Source organism: Pinus tabuliformis, chromosome Q (assembly GCF_031772625.1).
Source record: "Pinus tabuliformis cultivar Carrire ecotype Pingquan chromosome Q, CPIR1, whole genome shotgun sequence".
Classification (NCBI taxonomy): Eukaryota; Viridiplantae; Streptophyta; class Pinopsida; order Pinales; family Pinaceae; genus Pinus; species Pinus tabuliformis.
The window spans coordinates 692063733-692090404 of NC_142296.1; the positions used below are offsets into that span (position 1 = coordinate 692063733).

The following is a 26672-nucleotide window of genomic DNA, read 5'->3' on the forward strand; positions in this document are numbered from 1 at the left end:
TGTAATCGAGTGTAGACTTCTCAAAAAAATTTGCAGGACTATACCAGAAGAAGTGGTTGAGGAACCATGACTCTCTATTTCAGTACTTAATATCCACATACGGATTAGTACTCAAACAACACAATGGGAAAGGAATCACACACTACTGGATACAGCATACACTAAGTTAGGGTTTGGTTATGAGGTTGTTCATCAATTCAAGCGAGCAGTTCAAACCAACTTTTTTTGAAGGAATAATATTATTCAACTGTTATGAATTGATATTTTTAAGCTTAGAATCTAATTGTAATCAAATTCCTATAAAAGGCGGGGATGTAATATGTCAAAGAGCATGCTAAACCTTCGAAATATTTTGTTGTGTAACCATGACCTAAGTTCTAAGAGAAGTTTGTTATGGTGCTCTTGTTTAGAATTCTAGTGGATTGTGTTGAATGGGAAGCCGATGCTCATGTTTTAAATGTGATTGCAACCGTTTCATTACTGTAAGTGTAAAATCCCCCTAGTTGTGGCTGGGCCCACCCATCTGGGTTAGCTCTGTGTTTTTCATTAACAGTGTCACTGTGAATTAGTGCAGTTAGTTTCCTTTTTCCATTATTAGTTGGTTTAATTGCATTTTCTTGTTTGATTGATTAGTGCATACAGGTGTGTGAATGGTTTCGACGTTCTTGTTATTGACATAGTGGCAATTAAATTTTGGTGTGAACTTTGTGTGCCTTCCAAACCAGAGCTGTACCATTACCTGGACTTACTCTCATCTTAAACACATCGTATGATCGCTTGCTGAATAGATGGCATCAGTACCTATGGACAACGCTGGGATAAGTCTTTAAACTCCTTAACACAATCTTAATTGATTAAAGATAGGCTCGGTTTATCTGCCAATTCCACCTCTATTTCTCTGGGAAGACCGACTCAAATTAATCCCTTGACTGAACTATAGCACGGAGTAGGCGACCCAAAATAGGTGAATGTTGAATTGACTATTCAAGATGTTATGAATTGAATTAATGACCAAGGTAGGATGTCACATTATTTGCACAAATGATTGATTGGAATTCGTTTCATTTCAGTTCATTCAACAAACTATCGGATCAATGTGTTGTGGGTTGGTAACAAAACATTGCAGGAACGATTTGTGTGTGGTTAGCTAATGAAGACCAATTCTTGAGTTTACCCCCCTACTCACACACTTTTCAATTTCATTAGCTAACTGAAATGAGTGCTCTGCTCTGTTTTTGTGCAATAATTAGTCTCATTGAAAGATTGATCTTTTCTTGGGTCATAAGGTTCTGGTTATCCACTGTGTAGGTAAATCATTGCTTAAATTTGTAGCAGCATATTGGTTGTGAGTAAGGATATTCATAAGTCAGGATTGTTGTGATCCCAGAAGTATTTAAGTACAGTTCTTTGAATTTATGTGATTACATAGCTAGGATCAGCGTTAAGATTGCTTTCATTAACCAAATCCTATAAGTAGCTGATTTGAAGACGGGACAATAAGTAAGTAAGTGGTAGAGTAAGACAGAGTAAATCCTCCAAATTAGTATTTAATTAAAACCACACCATTTTCATTGTCGGCTCTTTACATTACAATCCCTACCATATCCTTTATTTATTACACATCATTCTCTGACTTCTTCACATATCTTATCCTGATGATGAACCACGAAGGATGGTTCGAAACGTCGATACATAAAACAAGTAAAATGCGATGAATCCGGAAGAGAGAACCACACAAAATGCAAATCGCAGAAGTCTAAAATCTATTAGTACTTAATTCCTAAGTCTTGATAAGGGAACATTATGTACAGAACGATTGTTTGATCAAAGCGCTACTAGGATAGACTACTCATTTTCTTACAAGTTGGATGGTTATAAATTGCTTCAGGAATGAATTGTTATTTACAATCAAGAGTTTAATCAGTTGGGTAGTTATTAGTACAGGTTGTTTGGTTATTTCAAGTAAGAACTGCTATTACCATAGGATGCTTGTTGAGGAATTATTGAGTGGTTTTTCACATAAAAGTCTGGTACCACCATTTAGAGATTTGATTGATACTATTTGGTGTGGATAAAAATTAGTTTTCTAGATATACATAGTTAAGTACAGATTTGAATATTGAAATTTGTAAAGGTTTTAGATTGAATTTGATTGTTTGTTTTGCTCTTGAAAACTAGATGATTTGATTTACAAATAGTTATCACTCCATAAATTGTAAAAAGGAAATCATCAAATTCTGACCTAGCCCTGAACAAAGAGAGTGCAAGGCAATTCATGTTTACGAACCCCAGGTTGAAAATTAATATTAAGGGATTCAATCTGATCATTTAAATATCACAACAGTGTCTCACCAGGCTTCATCATGGTCTTCTTGAATCTAATGATTGATTGCACTTCAGATTTGGGCCTACTGAATTCCTTATTTAGCGTAGTATGAATGTCTGCCAACGCAACTATTAGGTTATCAGTGCAGTACTTAATGTACCACGTTAGTGCTTGTTCCTGCAAAGCAGTAACCAATGTTTCTTTCTTCATCTAATCATCTATAATTTTCTAGGCTTGCCACACAGCTTTCGCGATGAACCAAAACTAGTCTGGGTCTTCATTTCCCAAGCCCTTGAAAATGGGAAAATTCACTGTATTCACCATATTGAACAGTGGTGGAGGTGGTGACGATGTGGGCGTAGGTGTACACGATGGAAGAGAATATGGAGGTGGTGTGGGTGGATGGGGTATTCGCGGTAACCCTCGCCTTATTAACTGGACAACACTCTATGAGGAAGGTTGTGCTCCTTATTCGTCATCACTCAGAGGAGGCTCAATCAATGGGCTATATTCAGGTCCTGCTCCCCTTCTGTCCCTGAATAAATTTCGACTTTGCATAGCTCCAAACATCAAGGTAGTTGCATAACCCTCTTTTCATAAGAGCATTTTAATCCAAGTATTCAAAGATCTTAAATACTTACCTTGTGATCCCTTGAAGAAGCGTCGCTCTGCTTCACTGTAGCTAACCAAGGTATCGAACCTGAACTCTGTCACAAATCCTTCAAGGACATGATCAAGCCAGTGATCGATAGCGTGCGCCATCTTATCTTCAGAGGCTTCCAATCTTCGCACTAACTTTGGGGTCCACACTATTGGACCATCAAGCCTCCACCTTACCTAGTCGTCTGCCAATTTAGCGATCCACTCGTATAATTCAACCGAGAAGGAACAGAAGACAATTTCATGTATATCTACGTATAGATACCTATCCAACCACTATTCTTTTGTCAATCGCAGATTTTTGCTTTCTTGCGCTGCGAATTCATGGATCTTTCTATCCAACCAATCTTCAATTTCATTTTTAGTTGGATTCCAATGACGCGACATCACAAATCTCTTTATGCAGATCTCGGCCCCAACAATGGAACCATTTGTTGGCTTAGTGGGTCCTAACCGAGGTTCAAAGTTAAGTTTGCCAAACAAATCCCTACACTACTGGCCCTTTCGACATCAATTCGTAGAACGCGGACTGAAGTCTCACCTAAAGAAGTATGGGGGGATGCTGGAACCAAGTTTCCACACCCAAAGATGATTATGACGTCGTTTTATGCCCTAAACATGACTTCGTGTAGATCGATAAGCCCTTGAGGCCTATCGATATAACTCCTCCTTACCAGCCTTTAGGCCTTCGCGAAGGTCTACGACTACCTTTCGCGGACCCTAAACATGTGAATCAACAACTTACGTGCCTCTGTAATCACTCCTAAGTCTGTTATTACCCAGATCAACTTAAGTATCTGATATCTTTAGCATGCATTAAGATATTCTTCATGTAAACAGATACTATTACTTGCATTCATATAACAATGTAAACCATGGAGAATCGCGCATCAATACAGTATTAAATCATAATCCCAATATTCATCATAACATAAATGCATTCATTCATAACAAAAGTAAATGGACAAAACACATATATTTCTAGAATAATTTGCTTATTGATACTTCAGATTTGCTTATAGACTCAAGACCATGGAAAATTTTAGGGGTGAATGTTCGCCCTTTGGTGAAATTAAGGGTTTTAAAATTTTTAGTGGGCGAATATTTTGTATCATAGTACATTTTTACAAATCACCTCAAATAGCCCACCTTATTTTAAGGGAGAGGGTAGAAAAGGTAAATTTAGCCCTTGAAATTAGGAGTTACAACCTTCCATTCGCCCTAATTTTCAAGAATAGGTTTTATTTAAGTGAATCCTATGGGCCAAATACCATATTTATAAAAAAGGTATGGTAAATTAATAAAAATATAAATAAATGAGAGGTATGGTAAATAAATAAAACATTTTTTATATTTACTCCATAAGTCACCTTATATACATGCAAGGGTGTAAACAAATAAAAGTATAAGTAAAGTGGAGGTATGGTAAATAAATAAAATGTCTTTTTATACTTACTCAAAAGGTATGGTAAATAAATAAAAATATAAATAAACTAGACATATGGTAAATAAATAAAACCTCTTTTTATATTTAGTCCATAACCCTCGTTCTATCTATGAAGGCTCAAAAAAGAGGTTTTATTTAAGTGAATCCTATGGGCCAAATACCATATTTGTAAAAGAGGTATGGTAAATTAATAAAAATATAAATGAACGAGAAGTATGGTAAACAAATAGAACATTTTTTTATATTTACCCCATAGGTCACCTTATATTTACGAACACTAAAAAAATGCGTTATATTTAGGGGAAACCTATGGGAAAAATACTATGGGACAAATACCATGGGCTAGATTATTATTAATACCATGCAAAAAAACATTATTAATCCTAATATTAGTATTAATAAAAATAAAAATGACACATGGTATTGACCCATGGTATTCACCTGGAATGTAGCCTATTTAAATGGGGGAATTAAACCAGCATAGATCCATCTTTACTCTAGATCGACTAACCCCCGAGAGGTATCAAATATTGTGATATGAAAACTAGCATAGAGTGAAAAATATTTGATCCCCCTCGGGGCTTGGTGGATCAAGAGTAAAAATGGATGTTGTAATTTAATGTAGGTTAAACATTTTAGCTTGGTTAAGATAAAAATAAACTATTAATTTTATTAATTTTTATAAATTACTAATAGTAATTTTTAAGCTCCACGGTATTGACCCATGGTATTCATATGAGCATAGACTATTTAAAGGGGAAATTCTATCATCTTAGATCCATCTTAATTCTGCATCTACCAAGTGCTCAGAGGGATAAATAGATTTCATCCCCCTAAGAGTCGTAGATGTGGAGTTAAGATGGATATAGGTAGGTTTTTATGATAATGAAGATATTAAATAGACTTAGGAAATTATATTGTAAAAACATCTTAAGGTGAATGGTTAAAGCATAGACATTGGACAAGTATATTTGTATACTTCTGTTTTAAATTGAAACAAATCCAGGGCTAAAAAGAATGGATTGATTGCACTAGTCATCCTTCTATAACTTTCCAAAATAGGCTGGAGTAAACAGATTGTAATTTGGGTAATTTTTCTAACTGCAAATAGGAACACACTTGTGTATTGGCAGGGTGGTTACGAGGTCCCTAGAAGTGATGAATTTGAATTTTTCTTGGTTTTATATATAGTATTAGGTTTTTTCTCATGCTTTCTGTGAATGAAACGGGTGAATTTTATCCTACACTGACTAGGTTATCGATATGTAATTTCGGTAATTTTGATTTCAAAAGATATTTAAAGAAATGCAATGATTTCATTTGTGTATTCAATAAACACAATATTCTAATGGAATTATGCATTTGTGGTTTACCTATACAGATTCCATGGAGAAGTATTAGTGGTGTGACATCAATTGTCCTCAAGCAGAGGCTTTAGTTTTACTCTTTTTTGGAAGCAAATACTTTCTTCCAACATTTTTGAGTTCCATGAAAAATTTGAAACTACTAATAGTATTCAATTATGGGTTCAAGAGAGACATAGTATCAATTATGGGTTAAAGAGATCCACACTGAATGATCTATCGGCCTTATCTTCACTTAGTTTAAGACTATTCACTTGGAGAGGCTACATGTGCCCCCACTTCAAGAGCATAGTAAAGTCATGTAGAACTTAGAGAAGCTATCTTTAAGCTTTTAATGAAGATTGGAAAAATGTCTGGGTTCAATAACACCCAGTCGAGCATTAAGCTTCCAATAATGCTAGATCTTAACCTGGAGCACTTTTGTGATTTGGAGGAGATACCCCCTCGTATTTGTGACACATCTTCAGTTGTGAATTGGACTATTACTAACTGTCATTTCCTTCGAAAGTTACTTGATGACTTGGGGAACCTCAACTCTTTAAGAATGTTAAGGAAGGAAAGAAAGTACATTATGCTAAGTTCTCTTATGCTTTTCAAGTTTTTCTTGGATATCTACAATGTTTCAGATAGGAAACTACATTCTGTCAATGAAAATTTGTCTTGATAGAAAGGCCCAATTTCAAATTCTAATGCTTTCAAAAAACATTGTATAATTGTAATGTTTCTAAAAGGAAATCATATTTTTTCAATTTAAGTATCATGATCCAATATTCCAACTTATTTTTTAGTAACCCATTAGGCTTTGTAGCTTTGAATAAATCCATGTCTTTTGATAAGATCCTCTTCCAAATTAGAACGAAGTTTCCTTTTGGCAATAACCACATACAATGTCTTGATTTCGTTATTGAGAAAATAGAGGTTGTGAAACAAGCCTGTGCCATACAAGGACTTGATTCATTGATTATGTATCAATTATGGCTCTTGATGTAACAATGTCTTGATTTTGTTGCTTGAAATAGAGGTTATGCTTTACTATTTCACAGAATTTCTTACAATCTTTCCATAAGTATTGATTTGTAATCTCCATCGCTGAGGGATGATAGTAATGACAAAGGTAATATTCCATGGTTTGAAGTTACCCTCTTACTAAATATTTAAATATATCACCACAATTTAACTGTTAGTTAAAGGAATTGTATTTGATTTGTAAACAATTCATTGCTTGATTTATAGATTTTAATTTTTTCCCTTTTTTATTTTTTTGTCAGATTTGGTATGAGATATCTTCCAAGATTTGGGTTCCCTAGTTTCCCCACCATAGCTACTAGGTTCAGATACTATCATTAAATATTCTCGGAACGTTACAACTTTTCCAACAAGTGTTCTTTGAAACATTGTTGTTGCTTTTCCATGGTGTTAATGCAAATAAGCACTGCAACTAATGCCATTATTTAGATTAAGTGCCGAAATCTAGGTGGTCTTGTAATGATGGAGTGATTTTTTTCTAGCTACTAAGGCCATATGCATTTTTATCTCTTATGTTTTTCTGAGATATTCAAATTCAGAATAAGAATTGAGGTCTCGTTTCCACTGTAGATTGCAGTCAGTTTCTTGAACATAATATATAGTAGATTATCTTTTACTAATCAACTGTGGATGTGATCCCTTGCAGGAAAGGAAATTCAAAGTGAATTTAATTTCACATTGATTTGTCAAAACATCCACATAGGAAAGGAGATTCAAAGTGACACTGATTTCACACTGATTTGTCAAAATGGAGGCAAGAGAAAAGGAAACTTTTTATTCAACAATGCTCTTAATTTCATATGTACATGCACAAACATATTAGTAGAAAATATTGAAGGGTTGCCTAAGTAATATTTTCCATTCCACTACATTCTTTACAGCTTGTAAATAAATAACTCGGAACAATTCATTACACTACTTGTTATTCTTTATTAATCAGTGGTTAAAATTTTGATATTGAATTGGCTAAGATTTTTCTTCCTTCTGTGAAATTGTGTGTTCTATAATGCTTCTTTTCCATTCACTATATATAGCATATAAAGTGTGTCTAATGGAGTAGGAAGATTTGAAAGTCTTGTGATCCTTGAGCTATGTTACAGGGTAGAAACCCAACAGGGTAGGGTAGGTGCATCCCCACAAAGGGGTCACAAATACCAAAGTTGGTATTGGCTAGTGCCTTGAGCTAGAAAATTTCCTTTACCCTTGTATTAACAGTGAATCTGGAGAGGATTCTAATATTATCTTTATAAGATTTATATCAGTTAAGATTGATGAATAAAATTCATGAGACATGAGCTAGGATGTCCTTGCAAGGTGGTTGTTGATTATTGGAAGCTATGATGGCCATTATGTCAGGCCAGGTGGTCGCACTCCCTTGATCGTGAGCACGATTGTGATCAAGATGGAAGACTTCATAGTCTAGATTGATTGTTTAGCAGTGATAGTTAGTGGGCTCATTCACAAAAGCTTCTATTTCACTAATCCTTTTTATAGAGTTGTTATATTCAATTTCCAAAGGTTTTAATTACACTATAGAGTTGAGTTCTGAGAGAGTTGTGATTCACAGTGTTAAGTATAGCAGCTATGACACTTGAATGAAGACAAGCATAGTAGAGGTATCAGACTCTGTTATAAGCTTACCTACATATTATAAGGGACTTGGTTGGCTTTTTTATAATTTTATAAACAAGTTCCATGTCGTGGAAATGTGAAAAAAAAACAGTGATATTGCCACCATGTGGCTCTTGTCATATATGGTTTTATACTTTTTCAAAAAATTCTCTAAGAGTTCACAATGCTAAGATTCACTAGGACTTTACAAACTTTTATTATTTAGTGGAAGACTTGCCAAGATCTTACAAAATTTTATAATTGAGTAAAATATTTGCCATGCCTGGTGAGAGATTCACCAAAAAATTATATATACATATTATATTATTGATAAAATCACATTCCATTTTTCCTATATACCATGGAGATTTGCCCATTTATTATACATATAAATTTGGGGGGATTCTTAAAATTTTCCCTGCTCAAGACTACCCTACGCACTCAGTTGCAAGGGTCCATGCACTCAGCTATGGACTCTACTCTAAGCCTCTGCGCACACAGCTGCATAGCCTCTCTTCTACTCTAGGACTCTTCGGTCTTCACTTATAATGACCCATTACATCAACTATGAACTTAATTGAACTACCTTAGACTCTCTAAGACTCTTCTTTTTATACAATCCCATGGTCCGCAGACCATGGGTAGCTCTATCCAAGCTGACACAACTTACATAAAAGAAGGGAAAATCCCTTTATGACACTTACTATATACATGCTTTGCTACCATAACTTGCAGAGACTTTACACTTTACATCAGAAAAACATGGGCTTTCTATCCCAAAACTTGGGCTTTTACCCCAAAATTGACTGTAGGGGACCTTGTCCCAACAACGAGACACCATCAAGGAACAATATTACCCTGTCAGGAGCTATGAATATAAATACATAAAGTGGACCATGCTATGGTAGGGAAGGGACCAAAATGTGTCGGAGTTCACAAATGTTTTCCATACCCTCCACACGAAGTTCGGTATCAACGATTCTAAGTGACATTTGGTACTCAAGTACCGTGGCTATCTACACAAGTACATCCAAGATGAGATGGAGTTCTTGGACATCTTCTTTCTCAACTCGGGATACTAATACGTTGTGAAGATTGAGCAGAAATGTAAACAGATGAAGTGAGACTTTGGATCTATGAATCTAAAGCAAGGAAAAGGTACCCCCAAACCATAGAGCAAAGGCCAAATGAAAGGCAGTGTGACTCAGGACAACCTGCCGAAGCTACCAGCAAAGAAAAACATCACGAAGAAAAATAAGGACACAGGAAAATGGTGTGAGTTCCATAAGAGATCCACTCGCAACACAAGTGAGTGTTGGGCTAAGCAATCACTAGTGGCTGAGATGAAGGCTTCCGAATTAGACGAATTTTCTGACTCTGAATCAGAACCTGACAAGGGGAATGAAAAATGGAAGTAGATCATTGGCGTGGAGCCTAGTGCCACTCTGGCCACAACCAAGATCTAGAAGAATGAGCCTGAAGATCCAAAGGTGGGGGAACACCTCTTCCACTCACAAATGTGTGTGAAGGGTTCTCCGTTGCAGTTCATTGTCGATAGCGAGAGCCAAAACAAACTCATTTCAGAAGAGTTCATGAAGTAGCTGGGCCTACCGATGACATCACACCCACAACATAGACCATTGGGTAGCTTCACCAAGGATGAGATCTTCATGTCAGCTAGTAGTGTCACCTTCCCTACAACATCAATCCCTTCATGGATGAGGTACTATGTGATGTTGCTTATCTTGAATTTTGTGATGTATTATTAGGACAACCATACTTGTGGAAGCGACATGATGTATATGAGTCTAGACCTTGCTCTGTGATTATTACTTTGGGTAATAAGTTGTAGAGGATATAGAAGGTAACCCTGCCTACCACCATATCTTTGATCACTGCAAAGCAATGTAGTAAGATCATTTCCCAAACTAGGAAATTTGTTTTGCTCATGATTCGCCCTTAGGGCAAGAAGAAGGTTATGGCCATGGCTTCTAGAAAGGGCTCCTCCATACAATAGCTATAAATGGACAAGGTCATGGAGGAGTACAGGGACATTTTCTTCTTGCCTATAGGGGTACCTATGCACTGTTAGGTCAACCACTCCATAGATCTAACCCCAGGTGCGCCGCTACCCAATGGACTGATCTATCTACACTATGTTCTAGAGAATGATGAGATCAAGAGGCAAATTCAGGAGCTATTGTAGAAAGGGCACATCAGGCCAATCTCATCACCCTATGGGAGATCAATTGTATTGGTACAAAAGAAGGACATGACATGGAGACTTTTTATTGAATATCGGGCATTGAACAAGATCACTGTCCAAAATAGGTACCCAATGCCACAGATTGATGACCTTTTGGACTAGCTCAAGAGCGCCAAATATTTCAGCAAGATTGACTTGAAGTCCAGTTATCACTAGGTGCCTATCGAACACTCTGATGTGTGGAAGACTGCCTTCAAATCCAAGGAGGGCCTTTTCGAATGGTTGGTCATGCCTGTCGAGTTAACAAATTCCCCCGCAATCTTCATGAGCTGATGGAAGACATATTGTGAGCCTTCTCCAATGCATTCATGGTGGTGTATTTGGATGACATCTTGACCTTCAACTAGATTTAGGAAGAGCACCTCCACCATATTCGAGAGGTCCTTCAAACCCTACAACAACACAAGTTGTGTGCCAATTTGGATAAATTCACTTTTTGCATGACCCAAGTTTAATATCTTGGCTAAAACATTCATGAGAAGGGTGTGCATGTGGACCTAGCCAAGATACATGTCGTTCGGGATTGGCGAGCCTCAACCACTCTAATAGAGCTCCACATATTTCTGGGTATTGTGAATTTTTACTGCATGTTCGTGTTGGGGTTCTCTCATATCACTTGGCCTTTAAGTCAGGTCACCAAGGGCAGAGCAAAAGGAAATTTTTTTTGGTCCAAAACCAAATAGAATGAGTTTGTTGAATTGAATCATTGCCTCTACCCTGCACCAGTGCTCTCATTAGCAGACCTATAGAAACCATTTTATATTGAGACAGACGCCTATGACTATGCTATTGGTGTAGTTCTTACTCAGTGGGGGCATCCAATGGCTTACCATAGTGAGACACTTTCAAACACAGTCTGAAAGTATCCCAATTATGACAAAGAAATGTATTCCATAGTGCAGGGATGTCATCAATGGAAGAATTACATTCTGGGGAAGGAAAAAGTCATCCACACAGACCAGTGACCCCTACAGTTCATACAGACACAAGGGAAGTTGCAGAATGATCTCCATCAAAAATGGTCCACATACCTACAACAATTCCATTTGAACATTAAGTACAAGAAGGGAAGCACCAATAATGTTGCAGACTACCTCAGCTAACCACCAGTCATGGCATTGATCACTATGCTCAAATCCTGTGGGCACGAAACTTCGAGGTGGTCACATCTTTACAAGAGAGATCCATAATTCGACAGAACGTACCAGACACTCTTGGAAGGGAAGAAAGTTCCAAATTTTCACCTACAGGATGCACTGTTATGCTAGCTAGGACACATTTGTGTTCCTTCAAGCGAGCATGCCAAGATGATTTGGGAGGCACATTACAATCAGGTTTCGAGACATTTCAGAGTAGAGAAAACAATGGTGGTACTGTAGAAGTATTTTTGTTGGCCAAACCTTCATCAGGATGTTGGGAAGTACATTAAATCCTGCACTGCTTGCGACATTGCCAAACCAACCATCAAGAAGCAAGGCCTATATACTACTCTGCCTACTCCTAGTCGACCTTGCGAATTAATATCCATGGATTACATGTTGGGTCTTCCTTCTACTAAGCACGGTAATGACTACGTTTTCATGGTCATTGACAGATTCTCTAAGATGGCCATTATGGGGGATTGCAAGAAGGGTATCACAACAGAGGCCATTGCTAAGCTCTTCTTTGACCAAGTGTGGGTACACTTTGGGATCCCATAGTCCATTGTCTTAGATCGAGACAGTAGATTCCTAAGTGCATTTTCTTCAAGTCTCTGGTCAATGTTGGATATCAAATAGACTAAGTCCATGACTTTCCATCCCCAAACTAATGGCCAAACAAAATTCGTCAATAGAATGATTGTACACATTCTGTGAATGTACATCTCGAAGCATCCACACACATGGGATGAAATCCTCCCCTATGTTCAACAAAGATACAACATAACTCTCCACAGTTCAATGAGCCACAACCCCTTGAGGTAGGGTTGGGATTTTATCCATTATGTGCCATTGATGTGGCCATAGCATTTGCAGCTACTCAAGCAGATTCAGCTCATGTCTAGTCCGATGTTGATAGGGCTAACAGATTCATTGAGTGCATTCAACACATCCGCTAGTAGGTTCATGATATATTAGACAATGTTAATTCTAAGTACAAGGAGTACCATGATCAACATCAGGTGCCACACAAGTTCCAGGTGGTTGACAAATTTTGGCTACATTTGTAGAAGAAGTGCCTCACTAGACCCCACTGCAAGCTTCGCCTGCTCTGATATGGATCATACACTATCACCAAGGCTGTAGGAGACAATGCCTTCAAGATTATAATTCCACCATTCCTTGGTCTGTGCCTAGTGTTCAATGTACACTGCCTTTAACCATACTTTCCACCATTGTTGAACACATCTGACATTGTAGAACAACTCACACCAACAGAGCTAAGCCCAGACTGCATGGAACATGCCACAACTGATTAGATCATGGATACATAGATCAAGAACACTCTCCTGCAGAATATCCAACTATATCAAGTTGTCAAAGCTGACCACCTCGTGCACCAAGGAAAGTGGCTCGCCAAGGACCAATTTTAGCAGAAGTTTTCCCATCTCATGGAGGCACTCAATGCAATGGGGACCATTGTTTCTTAAGGGGGAAGGATTGGTCTAGATGGATATTAGTGGCCGCCCGCCTATTCCACTTCGACCCCCAACACTGTCTCTTTCAATTTTTTAGTTTCCTTAATTGTAGCACAATTTACTATTTTTGGCAGATTTTCAGGTCCTAAACTTCTGGAGTCATTTTGAGGCCCTAAATGACGTTTTTAAGGAAAACAGAGAGAATGGAAAAGCCTTAAGCGCATTATCTTATTTGCTTTTGGCCTCTTCTTTGATATCTTCGAAATGAGGTATTATGATACCCAAAAGGAGATCATATGCCAAATTTTCTACCCCAGGAAGTTGATGTACCAATTTACCCAAACAGGGTGCACAGTTTTGGTGCTTCATCTCCTAGGGTTAGGTTTTTGGATGTTTAGGGTTTTCCATTATTTCTCAATAATAAATAGGCCTTTAAGCCTCATTGCAATATAGTTCATAGGCATGTAGCCACAACATCTCTTCTCAGAGATGAGCTAACATCCCCCAGGCTAGTTCATTCCATTCTATTTGTAAGCATATTTCAGTATTTTGATATTAATGAAATGAAGCATTATTTCTGTTGCATCTCTGTATTTATTCTTATATCTATAGTTTTTTTGTTCTTGTTTCATTTCGGATCAAGAAGTGTCTTTAGGCTTACAGCTTCTTCCTTGAATCTATGATCTCTTTCATCACATATTTGCAGCAATTTCTTATAGTCTTTGCTCTCATTCTTCAATCTTTCTGTTTCAGCCAAGTCTACGTCAAGTTTGGGTTTTTCTTTAGCTAACTTTCCTTCACAAGAATCGGGTTCAAAACAGGTCTTATGTGATTGAACACTTCCTTTTTTAAAGGAATTTTTCTTAGTTCTCTTTTTCTTCTCCTTTTCGCGAGTGCAACTACTAGTGTCTCCTACATGCATGAGTAGCAATCTATCCCAAATTTAATTTGTAGAATTTAAGTCTATTACTGCATCAATATGCTTATTATGAAGATTGTTATACATAACACATTTTTTCTTAACATTCCACTATTGTTCTTGCATAGAGGAAGAGTCTTTGTATTAAGCATCACATACAAGCTTCCATACACCAGGTCCAGAAGCTATTAGTTATGTTTTAACCTTATCTCTCCATTCATGGAACTTTGTATCACTTAACACAGGTATGCTTTGATATGCCATGACTTAACGAAGTTTACCTTCAAGTTGTTAGGCTTACATAGAAGGAAATTCTTTGATACCAATTGATGGAAACTTGACTAAACAAAGGTGGGGGGGTGAATCAGCTTAGTCCATTCATTGACATTAAAATTATTTTCCTTAAACTCATTAAATAAAACATTAAATGACCATCTTAACAAATAATGACCAACAGATTGAATATGTGAACAAATAATAAGAAAAAATAAACATCACATTAGTACATAATAAGAACACATATGGACACTAGATATAAGTGGAAACACATAAAGGGAGAAAAGTGTGATTTTGTTATTGTTGTGAAGCAAAGGTAAGCTCATTAACTAAAACATTAAATGAGCATCTTAACAAATAATGACCAACAGATTGAATATGTGAACAAGTAATAAGAAAAAAAATACATCACATCAATACATAATAGGAACACATATGGACACTAGATATAAGTGGAAACACATAAAGGGAGAAAAGTGTTATTTTGTTATTGTTGTGAAGCAAAGGTAAGCTCCTACTCCCTTTGTTATTGTTGTGAAGCAAAGGTAAGCTCCTACTCCCTTATTACATCGAATTTTCGTAGTCTCCAACCTATAGGAGGTTGCTACCTCAATTTTATGCAAGCTCAACATGCAAGGAAGCTCAAACTCCCATATGTTTTATGTAGGCTACAACCCATAGGAGGCTCCTACCTCAACACGCTCCAACTTGATATTTATCAAGATACTACTTGAAAGGAGACTACAATCCCCTAAAGCAAACAAGAATCAACAATATGTTGGTTTAACTAGTCATCAATTTTGCATATGTCCATATTCATATCTGCCTCTTCTTCCCTTCAAATCCAATTCACATAAGCTTCATATGTGCTAGGTAACTAATGCATAACACCTCAATTAGCTCTCACACATTCTCTAACTCTCTAACCTCTCCTTTCCTTCAAAAATCACATCTTTTATAAACATAGTTTTTTGGCTATTTGTATCTCACATAAGAATATGAAGTGAACAAGCTTTACCCTTTTCCTTCCACTCATTTGTTTCCAAAAACTTCAATATTTTGGATAATAGGACACAAAAATAAATGCTCCATTCAATATTATTTTCTTCCACATGTAATGATTAAATTCATCAACATAATTCCAACATCATGTAACATTATACAAATAACATATGACTATATAATTGAGCATTCATTCCTCATGATCAATAACAACATTTGCCATTAATGCATCACAATAATCTGTACAACGTCTTTTCCTTTTCCTTGGACTTGCATCTCAACATCTTCATGTCATTGTCTTAGAATCCTTTCCTTTGTTTTCATGGAGTCTTACATTTCCTTTTTTCATAGAGGCTTGCCTTGCATCACATAAAGCTTCTGCAATAAACTAGTCCTGAAATCAGTCTTATACACAACACATGCAAGCTTCAATGCTCTACCAAGTCATCAAGGCATTTGGTACTCCTTTCTTATGTTGTCATCAAACATACCAAGCATAACTTTCTACTTTACAACAACATATGCAACACCTAGCATACCTGTTTTCTCCTTTACACACCTTGTTTCTCCTACAATACACAATTCCTTCAATACAATGTAAATAAAATGTCATATCTATGTTTTTTTATTGTCTTGATACTCTTCTTTGTTGCAGGCTTCTTTGCTTCTCTTCTAGTGTTCCTTGTTGCTGCTACTTTTCCTTTGTCGTTGTTATCCCTTTTTTGCTCTTTTGTTGCTCCTATTCCTCCTTTTCCTTGACGCTGGTCTTTTTGTTTTGTTATTCCTGCTATTTCTTTGCCATCAACTTCATCTCTTGCTGTCAAATATCCCTACAATATACCTTGTTTCTCCTATGCCTTTGCTACTCTTTTTCTGCTCCTTTTCCATCAATGAAAATAATGCCATCAATGTCCCCCTTTGGCATTGATGGAAAAACATTGATCCTCCCCTTTCATTCTAAGAAGTGTCCTTCTTACCTCCCCCTTTAAAAGCAATCCCAGGGGGTTTTGATTGGACAAAATCTTCCAATTCTTTAGCATAGGTTCACCATTGATTTCTTTCATCAAACCACTATCAAAGTTAAGGTTCAATAATATTACCCATTATTTGGCTTCATATCACCTTGTTCATATAGGTTTTTGAACTGCTAAAAAGATCCAACAAAAACCTTTCTTGCAATATTTTGATGCCTGAGGACACTATGAGAATCACAACATTCATGATTATGCATACACCGAAAAAATCCAAAGCAACAGTTGTACCCCGCATCTCCACCATTTATCGAGATCCTTTGGAAGCAAGATCAACAAGAGACCATAACCGTATTTTTTTATATACAATATTCATGGATAAGAACATAGCTTTTCAATAATTTGGAATTTTCAGCTTCAGTCCCTAAATAAGAAAATCCAAAGCAACAGTTGTACCCCGCATCTCCACCATTTATCGAGATCCTTTGGAAGCAAGATCAACAAGAGACAATAACCGTATTTTTTTTTATACAATATTCATGGATAAGACCATAGCTTTTCAATAATTTGGAATTTTCAGCTTCAGTCCCTAAATAAGAATCTATACTTGTGAGTAATATTTGTGTATATCAATGAATAATTTCCATCTCTCTCTAGTTGTGCCACAACAGGAATAGTAAGTAAGTTGCACTGGAACATATCTGGTGTTTTAACAAATTCTATAATGGTCCTGATAGCTTCGTTTTTTTCCTTCACTTATTGTGTATTAACTCTCACCATTAAAGGTTTCTAAGTACTTCAAAATAAATGAGTAATATTATTTTCTAAGCCTTTATTGTCTTTCAAAATTTTCGAAATAGCAAAAAAAAAAAATTCTCGTTGATTATTCTTTGCAACGTTGCATTCTTTCAAGAATGTATCCATCTTTTTGAAATGAAGAATGATAAGATATGTAATTTTCCAATTAGCTTTCATCTTAAGAGTCTACTTGTAAACCAAGAGTTTTCTAAATCAATTCTCAAGCACATGGTACAGATTGAAGAGTGCTTTCAAGCACAAAGCATGTTTGTCACTGGTTTGTCGATTAACTTTTGTTATTATCTAGTCATCTTCCTTTCACCATATATGATTGGTCTTCATCAATGTAGTATATCATTTTAGCTTCTACAACATTAGGCCCTGCATTAGCTCACACCATGCCTGCAGTAAAACGAGCCACAACAGGAGTGGCATCCCCATCCAAATTGTCCATAAGTGTTGCCAACAGTGCGATCAAGTTGTAGTTGGAGCTGAACAAGTCTGCGGTGGGGATTATTTTAGTACACTACAAGAATAGATCTTCAACGCCCCTTAATTATTTATCTAATTCAGTTTACTAGGAGAAGCATGAAACTCGTCCACTACACTGCAAAAAGTATACAAACAATATTCAAAAGGCATGGAATTCAACCCATTCTCAAAGGTCTCATAGCGACATTACGATGCTCCAACATTATGCCTTGTTTGTGACATTTTTAGAAAGCCAATTGAAACCTTCATACAATCCTTCACCAGAAGTAGCATAGATACTCTGGATATACCAATGGTGCTGATGCAAAGAACGCAGGCCACGATCCATATGTAATACCATATATTAACGCTCCAACTTCATATATTAACACTCCAACTGCATATATAATACCATATACTCTAACTAAAACCATATAGAATATCATATTAATGTTACATCTCCATATGTAATACCATATATTAATTCTCAAGCCCTATATATTAACTCTCCATATGTAATACCATATATTAATTCTCAAGCCCTATATATTAACGCTTCATCTCCATATAGAATACCATATACGTTGATCTCTATTGACATATGAAACATTGTACTGCAATATACCACACCATTGTACTACAATATATACCATAATCACTATAACGCTATATATGACCTTCACATTGCGTCAACTTGTAGATAATATTTGGATGTGCATTCAAGCTTGGAACCATATTCCCATATAACTGATCATCGAGGAGTGCACCCTTCCTTTACTTTTACATTGAGGTGAGCAAATGACTTAGCCCTATTTCTCCTGATAAGTATTGTCGTTATTTTATTGTTCAATTGATGGGCACCTTTATAAGGTTTTAAATGCATTCCTCAACCATGATAATCTTTCCATGCGATAATATTCAGTCATCCATATTCCCATAATCGGCGGTCCCAATGATGTATAAAATTCGTCGAATTATATTATTGGTACCAATGTATATCACCAACATAGAGTTTGTATAGCAACGAATGATAAGCAAAATGTGTGAGAAAGAAATTTGTGCATTGTCCTATTCTTACTACAATAATTTTGACATTGTTCTGGAAAATCAAGCGTCCAAAAGATATGTCCCTCTACCGGAAGGATGTTGTTAATGGGATAATCTTACAGAGGCAATGTTTTCATAAGAGCGGAGAATAGTGAACTCCCCATATTAAATACCAACAATGAACATGATATCATCCTCGCATATATGACAAATACATAATATAATGTCAAATCCCAGTGCAATGAATTAATGCCAACGCACAATATAATATAATATAATAGAATATAAGTTGCCACCATGTATTTAAACAACACCATGATACCATGATATTCTATGATGTACCGAGAAATATTCATGATATGGTACATAAATCCATTGTAATATGAGCACTGCTAAGATATGCTACATAAAACCCTTTCCAATGAGGAAAAAAAAAACTACCATATAGTGTCAACCATTCAACTCTTTGAATGACCTATATCTAACGATATATATCAAAATGTTAAGCCAGTGCACTTCCACCGTTATATCCAATGCACTGCCACCATAATACGATAACCTCTTCTGTGCCACCATTATATCCAGCGTAACATAATACGATAAGGCTGCAAAATATGTAACTTTTCATCTCAAGTTTTTCTTAAATTGCGTTACATAATTCGTTCGGAATACGATTTTCTCCAGGTCTCGCATAGTAGTGATATTCCATATTTAACATACAAAAAAATGCCATTATATGTCAAAATGACATCCCCCTAGAGAATAATAACACACATCTACTGCTTGCAAATTGATATAATAATGAAAATTGTTGACATAATAAACAATTTTTCAGGAATCTGGCCCATTAATATGATAGTTTTGACGATTATTATGAAAGCTGCCAATGTTTTGCCAATGCACTGAAAGATGCCACCTGATATCAAATGTTGGCAATAAAGAGTGCATTAAACATTGGGAATGATATTATGTTGCAGTGAATGTTGTTGCCACTTTAACGTTGCTTGTAATGTAAGGGATTGTAGCGCTAGATACATATACCCTTAGCAACTGGCCCTCTCTCCATTTTTCCTCTGATAGTTGTGATGCATTACTTGTCATCTCTTTGTTGGTGTGAAAATAAAATCCTGTCTTTACAGCAAAGTTCCTTATACCACCTTTCCTATTAGCAGCAACCCGCAGATCCCTCTACTTTTGTCTCAGATTGTACATTGAGTTCCACAAAAAAACATTATGAGGACTTTTGGAAAATTGGATTAACCGGTTTGGATACATGAAATTATGAGTACGATGTCGAGTCACATCTAAATGGTGATGTTAAGCATAAGCATTGCTTTTGGAAGTTGGGATTTTCCAAAACATATTGATCCCACTACACCTGGTACAAAAGGTGTGAAATTTGATTCTTACGTTTATGAAAATGCACACCAGTCACAACACATCCTTCTCCTCCTCTTTTTTTTTTAAGATTTACTGAAGCAATGCCTTAACCCCAAAGTGTAAGTGGGTTAAAAAAATAATATAATTGTATTATTCAAATTTCCTACGTAGTGAAGCATCCCCTGATATTTAGATAGCCACTTCCTTTGCTTGTGTTAAAAGATTCATGAATTTACAAACGTCAAAATATTTGCAGTAAAAATCCTATGGTTTGTAAATTCATTTCCTTTTGCAGGTACCTTGTATTTAGAAGATCAACATCGTCAACTACTTTGACTCTTCTCATTGTCCATGTGGTAGATTCATCTTCACTTATATGTAGAGATCTTTTATTTTGTTCTCTTCATCAAGATGTGCAACCACTTATTCAATAGAGTAATGGAATGGTTAAAGACGAAAAAATGACTCATTGACATCTTGGCTTACATAAACAGTTTTATTACATATTTAAGACTTCAATGTGCATGGTATCCTTAGATATTTAAGACTTCAATGTGCATGGTATCCTTAGATAGTTTTTGTATTTGTTATTAAAATTTAACCAACTCTATTGTCATACTCTTAAAGGAACGTTATTGGGCTTTCTCTTCCCTTGAGGCTATCATAAGGTCATTTTGTTATTAAAGTTTCAAGTTGCTCCTTTTTTTCCTCTTGGGTACCTTAGTTGTGTGGCTTTTGTTGTTGTCTGCATCTCTTTTTGGCTTAATGTTTGGTCTACTTGGAGTTGCTTCTATTTTGTGTCTTGAACTCTTTATAGAGTATTTTCTGATTTGCATTCTTTGGATTTGTGTGCAAGATTGCTACATAAATATCACCTTATTTGACCAAGATAAGGTGGAAATGGTGTGTGTACTATTGTGATATTCTTTGCATACAATTTATATTTAATGCCTCTATGTCCAACTTCATTGCACAAAAAATAGTAACCATGGAAGTGTTTTCTATATCTGAAATATGTTGTCTTTTATGTTTTTTTGTGTGAGGCACACTTCCTGTTTGCTACATCCTATGCTGATTAAAATTGTTTCTCTCTTACATTTTGTTGCTACCTGACCAGGTTCATGGAAAGAAGAACATTTGATGTCTATCAAGGGAGCAAGGAATCTCCTTTGAGATCTTCTAAATTTATTCATCTCATCTCTAGGAGGAAATGAAGTTTTTGTAAGAATCATTTTCTTCCACTCATTATTTGTCTCTTGTTGTTGCTGCTTGGTTTTGGTTTCATCTTTGTTATTCACTCTGCATGTACCTTCAGCTAATGGTCTTTTTAGGGTTTCTTCATTATTCTCTATGATTGCCTTTAAGTTAGTGCTCTTTTCTTCTAATTCCCTCATAGATGCAATCTCCTCTCTTAGTTGCTCACACAACTTGTTATTTTCATCCAAATATCTGTTGAAAATTGTAACTTGGTTAGGTCTTCATAATGACATGAAATATGATTCTATGTAATGAGATGTAAATAGGAAAAAAATGAAATTATTTTATTGACTTGCTTCATGGGTTTCATGATTTTGTTTTTGAGTCAAGACTCCCATTGAGAGCCTTTAGGATTTATTATTCATCTAGTTGATCAGGTGCTCAAGTCCTAGGTGTTGTAAACATGCTCAAAATTCAAAGTGCTCAGAACTGTTTCGAAGCTGAACGACTGGAAAGTGCTCGTCCTCCCGATTCCGGCGCCGCAAACGGTTCGGAAAACGGTCGCCGTATGAGGGAGATATGGCCAAAACAATATCTTGCCCAAAACATTAGAAAATTGAATTTTTTCAAAAAAATTTAAAAAGGAATATTCCGCAGAATATTCCTTTTTTGGCAGCCAATCAGAATCCGCCACGTGGCAGGCCCGGAGGGCGCCACGTGGCCCTGGGTGACATCATCAAGCATTTGCGCCTTTGTTCATAAAAATGTTGGAGGTCCGAAGGTTTGAACCCACGACCTATTGGATACAAACACAGTACGTTACCAGCACACCACAGGCGCAGAACTTGAAAGTTATGGCGCAGAAATGTTTTTTAAATTTTAAATATGGTTATGGGCGGGAATGAAGGGGGCCAGCCCCTAAGGGCCAGCCCCCATACCCATATGACCATGACAACAAAACCAGGAGCTAAACTAACCGCCAGCACACCTAACGGTCAGCACGCACTCCGATGAAGGCATTAAATGTAACAGCAGTCAGTTGGCGGATTAGTTGGCGGTGGCGCCGAATTTGGCGGACCCGCCATATTTGGCGGGCCTAACTGGCCTCCACTAAAGTTAGCTGGAGTTCTTTTAGGGGAAACTGGCAGTCTGGAGTAAATGGCCATAACTTTGGCCCAGAAAGTCGGTTTTGGACGAATTTTTTTTTTGATTTTGGATGATTTCGACCTTCTGAAGCCATTGGTGCAGGTCTTACAGCCATCAGAGGTCATTTGCATACGTTTTGGAGCCGTGAAAGTTCTAGGAGCCACCAGGGGCCAGTATTGGGAAGACTGTACAGGGTTGCAGGTATCCATTGGAGGTGATCCAATAGTCAATCCTGAAGGATTCATGTGTTCTGAATCCATTTATACCATCTATTTCTCCTGTAGATGCTTCTATTCAGCTGTATTTTCAATTTGAGCATTTAATAAAAACAAGGACAAGCCCATTTGGAGGCTTTGGACCCAGCAGACGTAGCCCTGGAGGGGGTGAACTGCTTTATCAACTTCTTGTGCATATGTGGTTGGTTTATTTTGCAGAACAAATTCGTTTTTATGTGTTAAACAGTAAAAGGAAATAATTCTGCTATGCTTAAATGGGTTGTAATCAGCTGAAAAATTCATGTGTTTCATTTCTGCAAGACATGGGAAGCTTTTAAATATGTTTATTTCTGAATTGAATACCTTGCAAACGAATTTCAAGTAGTTTCATATTCAGATCAAGTTGGTATCAGAGCTCAGGGTTTTTGTGCAAAGATCTTCTAACTGTCTTGCAAGTATTGATGCTGACCAGGTTGAAACTTAAAAGAGGGGAAGGACAGTTGACTAGAGAAAGAGAGAATCCTCAGTCAAGGAAGGCCAGAGAGCCATCACCTACACCTTCAATTTCACCCTCAAGAGTCTCAGCAGAAGCTTCAAGGATGTCTGAGCATGGAGGAGAAATTCCTCTAGAGACAGATTCAAGAGAAGAAGAAAGAGTCTTCAGAAAGGCTTTCTTAGATCTCACTGAAATGGTGAGGATATTGTACCAAGAAAGAAATGAGAAATTGTCTGGAGAAGGGTCCAAACATCCACCTGAAGGAGAAGGCTCTTCAGGAGGTAAGAAGGATGATGATCATTCCAAGAAAGGACATGGAGGAAATGGTGATCCACCACCCCCATCTTCACCTTCTTCCTCTTCATCTTCGTCTTCTTCTGTTCATAAGCATAGATCCTCTGGAAAAAGTCCTTTTTTAAAGCTTGATGTAAAATTCGAATTACCTATGTTTAATGGTGAAGTGAATGCAGAAAAGCTTGACAACTGGATTAGGCAGTTGGAGGTTTACTTGAGGATCCAAAATATGCATGATGATGCCACAAAGATTCAGTTGGCTTCTTTGAGAATGGATGGAGCAGCCTTAGTCTGGTGGGAAGCCAAGACTAAAGAGGAGATCAAGAAATTTGGTAAGGTTACCTTAACATGGCCTGAATTTCTGTTAGCCATTAAAAAGCAATTTTATCCTCTTGCTCACATGCAGAAAGCCATTATGAACTGGCAAAATTTCAGACAACTTAAGGGTCAAAGTGTCCAAGACTACACCCAAGAATTCAGGAGAAGAGCTCTCTTGTTAGGGGTAGATTTACAGTCCCAAGACACCTTGCTGAAATACATTGGTGGTTTGCATAGCTACCTTAGACACACCATCTTGATGTTTAACCCTACTAGCCTGGACGAGGTTTGTGTCCAAGCTACCCATTTAGAGGCAAGGGGAAAAAACACATTTGAAGAGGGTAGAAACAAGCCCCCCAAGGGGAAAAGCAAAGAGAAAACCTCCAAGGGAAAAGGAAAAAAGAATGCATCTGTCAAACAGGAGAGTGAGAAAGTGATATGTAAACACTGTTCTAAACCAGGCCATGAGGAGAAAAACTGTTGGAAATTATATCCTGAAAAAAGACCTCAATTTAACAAATCCAAAGGGAAACAGAAAACTGCTGCTACTACATCTACACCACAAGATTTAGGGGAAGATTCAGGTGATGAAACCAAAATTGCAGCCATGGGTTTGAAAAACTTGAAGGGAAAAGAAGTTGAAACTCAAGCCAGCACTAGTACCTCAAACTGCCATGTACAAGCTCCTAATGAGGAAGAAAGAATTGAACTGTTTCATGTGAGGGTGATTTCAAAACATACTAAGATTGACACACTTTTTGATAGTGGGTCACAAGCAAACCTTATATCAGAGGACTTGGTCAAGCAGCTTAAACTTGAGACCATTCCACATCCGAAGCCATATCCACTTGGATGGATTTGCAAGGATGCAAATTTACAAGTTTCAAGAAAGTGCACATTGCGCTTTGCAATTACTGCACACTTTATTGATACAGTTGAACTTGATGTGGTACCTTTTGATATAGCAGGAATTGTTTTGGGAAGTCCTTACTTGTTTGACAGGAAAGCTATCTTTCATCGCCATGAAAACAAGTATCATCTGTTCAAAGATGGCAAGGAGTTCATTGTTAGAGCTCATCGCAAGAAGACAAATATAGCGATGGTGAATGCAGGACAGGTAAAAAGGCTGGTCAATTCAAGTAAGAATTTTGTTCTTCTTATGATTAAGCCCAAGGTTGATGTGAATCATGAGTCATTTGACAATTGTGATCCAAAACTTAAATCAGATCTGTATGATGTAGTTGATGTATATCATGAGATGTTTCAGGAGCCTACAGGTTTGCCTCCTAAGAGGGATATTCAGCATGAAATCCATTTGCATCCAGATTGTCCTCTTCCAAACATAGGCATGTACCGCATGTCTATTATGGAGAATGCTGAAATAAAGAAGCAAATCAAGGACTTGTTGGACAAGGGTTTCATAAGGCCAAGTACTTCGCCATGTGGGTCACCGATTGTATTGATTCCAAAGAAAGATGGCACTTGGCGTATGTGTGTTGATTTCAGGGCCTTGAACAAGATAACGGTAAAGAATCGTTACCCACTCCCAAGGATAGATGATTTGCTAGACCAGCTGAAAGATGCTCGATATTTCACTAAGTTAGACTTGCGTAGTGGATATCATCAAGTAAGAATTGAAGAAAGTGACATATGGAAGACAGCCTTTAAAACCAAACAAGGACTCTTTGAGTGGCTTGTGATGCCGTTTGGTTTGTGCAATGCACCTGCAACTTTCATGCGGGTAATGGATGATGTCTTGCGTCCTTTTCTTGATGATTTCGTTATTGTCTACTTAGATGACATCTTAATTTTCAGCAAGTCTAGAGAAGATCATGTCATGCATGTTAGAAAAGTACTTGATGTTTTGAAGAAGAATCAGTTATTTCTTAAAATGTCAAAGTGTGAATTTGGAAAGACTTCTTTGATTTATTTGGGACACATAGTAGGAGGAGGTGCTTTGAGAATTGATCCTGCTAAGATTGAGGCTATTGTGAAGTGGCCTACTCCCAAATCCATAACAGAGGTAAGAAGTTTTTTGGGTGCAGCTCAATATTGGAGGAAGTTTATCTCTAACTTCTCTTCTATAGCAGCTCCTATGCATGCAGTGACAAGTGTGAAGCATGCTTTCCAATGGGGAGGCAAGCAGCAAAAAGCTTTCGAATCTTTGAAAGAGAAGATTAGTTCAGCTCCAGTCCTTGCATTACCGGATTTGAGACAACCATTTGAGATACAAACTGATGCTAGTGATTATGCTATGGGTGCAGTTCTTCTACAGCATGGTAAGCCTATTGCATTTCATTCTGAAACTTTTAATGGTGCTGTTGTAAATTATCCTACATATGATAAGGAGTTGTATGCATTGGTACAAAGCGTCAAAAAGTGGAAACACTATTTGATGGGCAAAGAAACTGTTATACATACCGACCATCAGCCCTTACAGTACTTGCAATCACAAAGCAAGTTACAACAGTCACGACACTTCAGATGGATGGGCTTCTTGCAACAGTTCCATTTGGTAATAAGGTACAAGAAAGGTACTTTGAATAAGGTTGCTGATATGCTTTCAAGGCCTATTATTGGTGCTGTTACTTTACTTAAGAATGATTCCATTGTACATGATAGTTACATAGAACAATATGCATCTGATGATGACTTTAAAGATGTGTATGCTAACTTGAGTAAAGGGAATCATGTAGAGGAAAATGATTATCACATGCATAACAATTTGCTGTTTCATTTGGGCAAGTTGTGTATACCACAGGGGGAGAGAATAAATGTCATGAGAGAAGCTCATTCTTCTCTTATTGCTGGCCATTTTGGTGTGA

At 37.0% G+C, this 26672-nt stretch overlaps 2 pseudogenes; both read right to left on the reverse strand.

The window, feature by feature from the left end:
* LOC149221422 (uncharacterized) overlaps positions 1 to 16792 on the reverse strand; it is a 62351-nt pseudogene extending 45559 nt beyond the window's left edge.
* A 165-nt stretch (positions 16793 to 16957) lies between these two features.
* Positions 16958 to 17743, reverse strand: LOC149221423 (uncharacterized; annotated as a pseudogene).
* Between the last annotated feature and the right edge of the window lie 8929 nt (positions 17744 to 26672).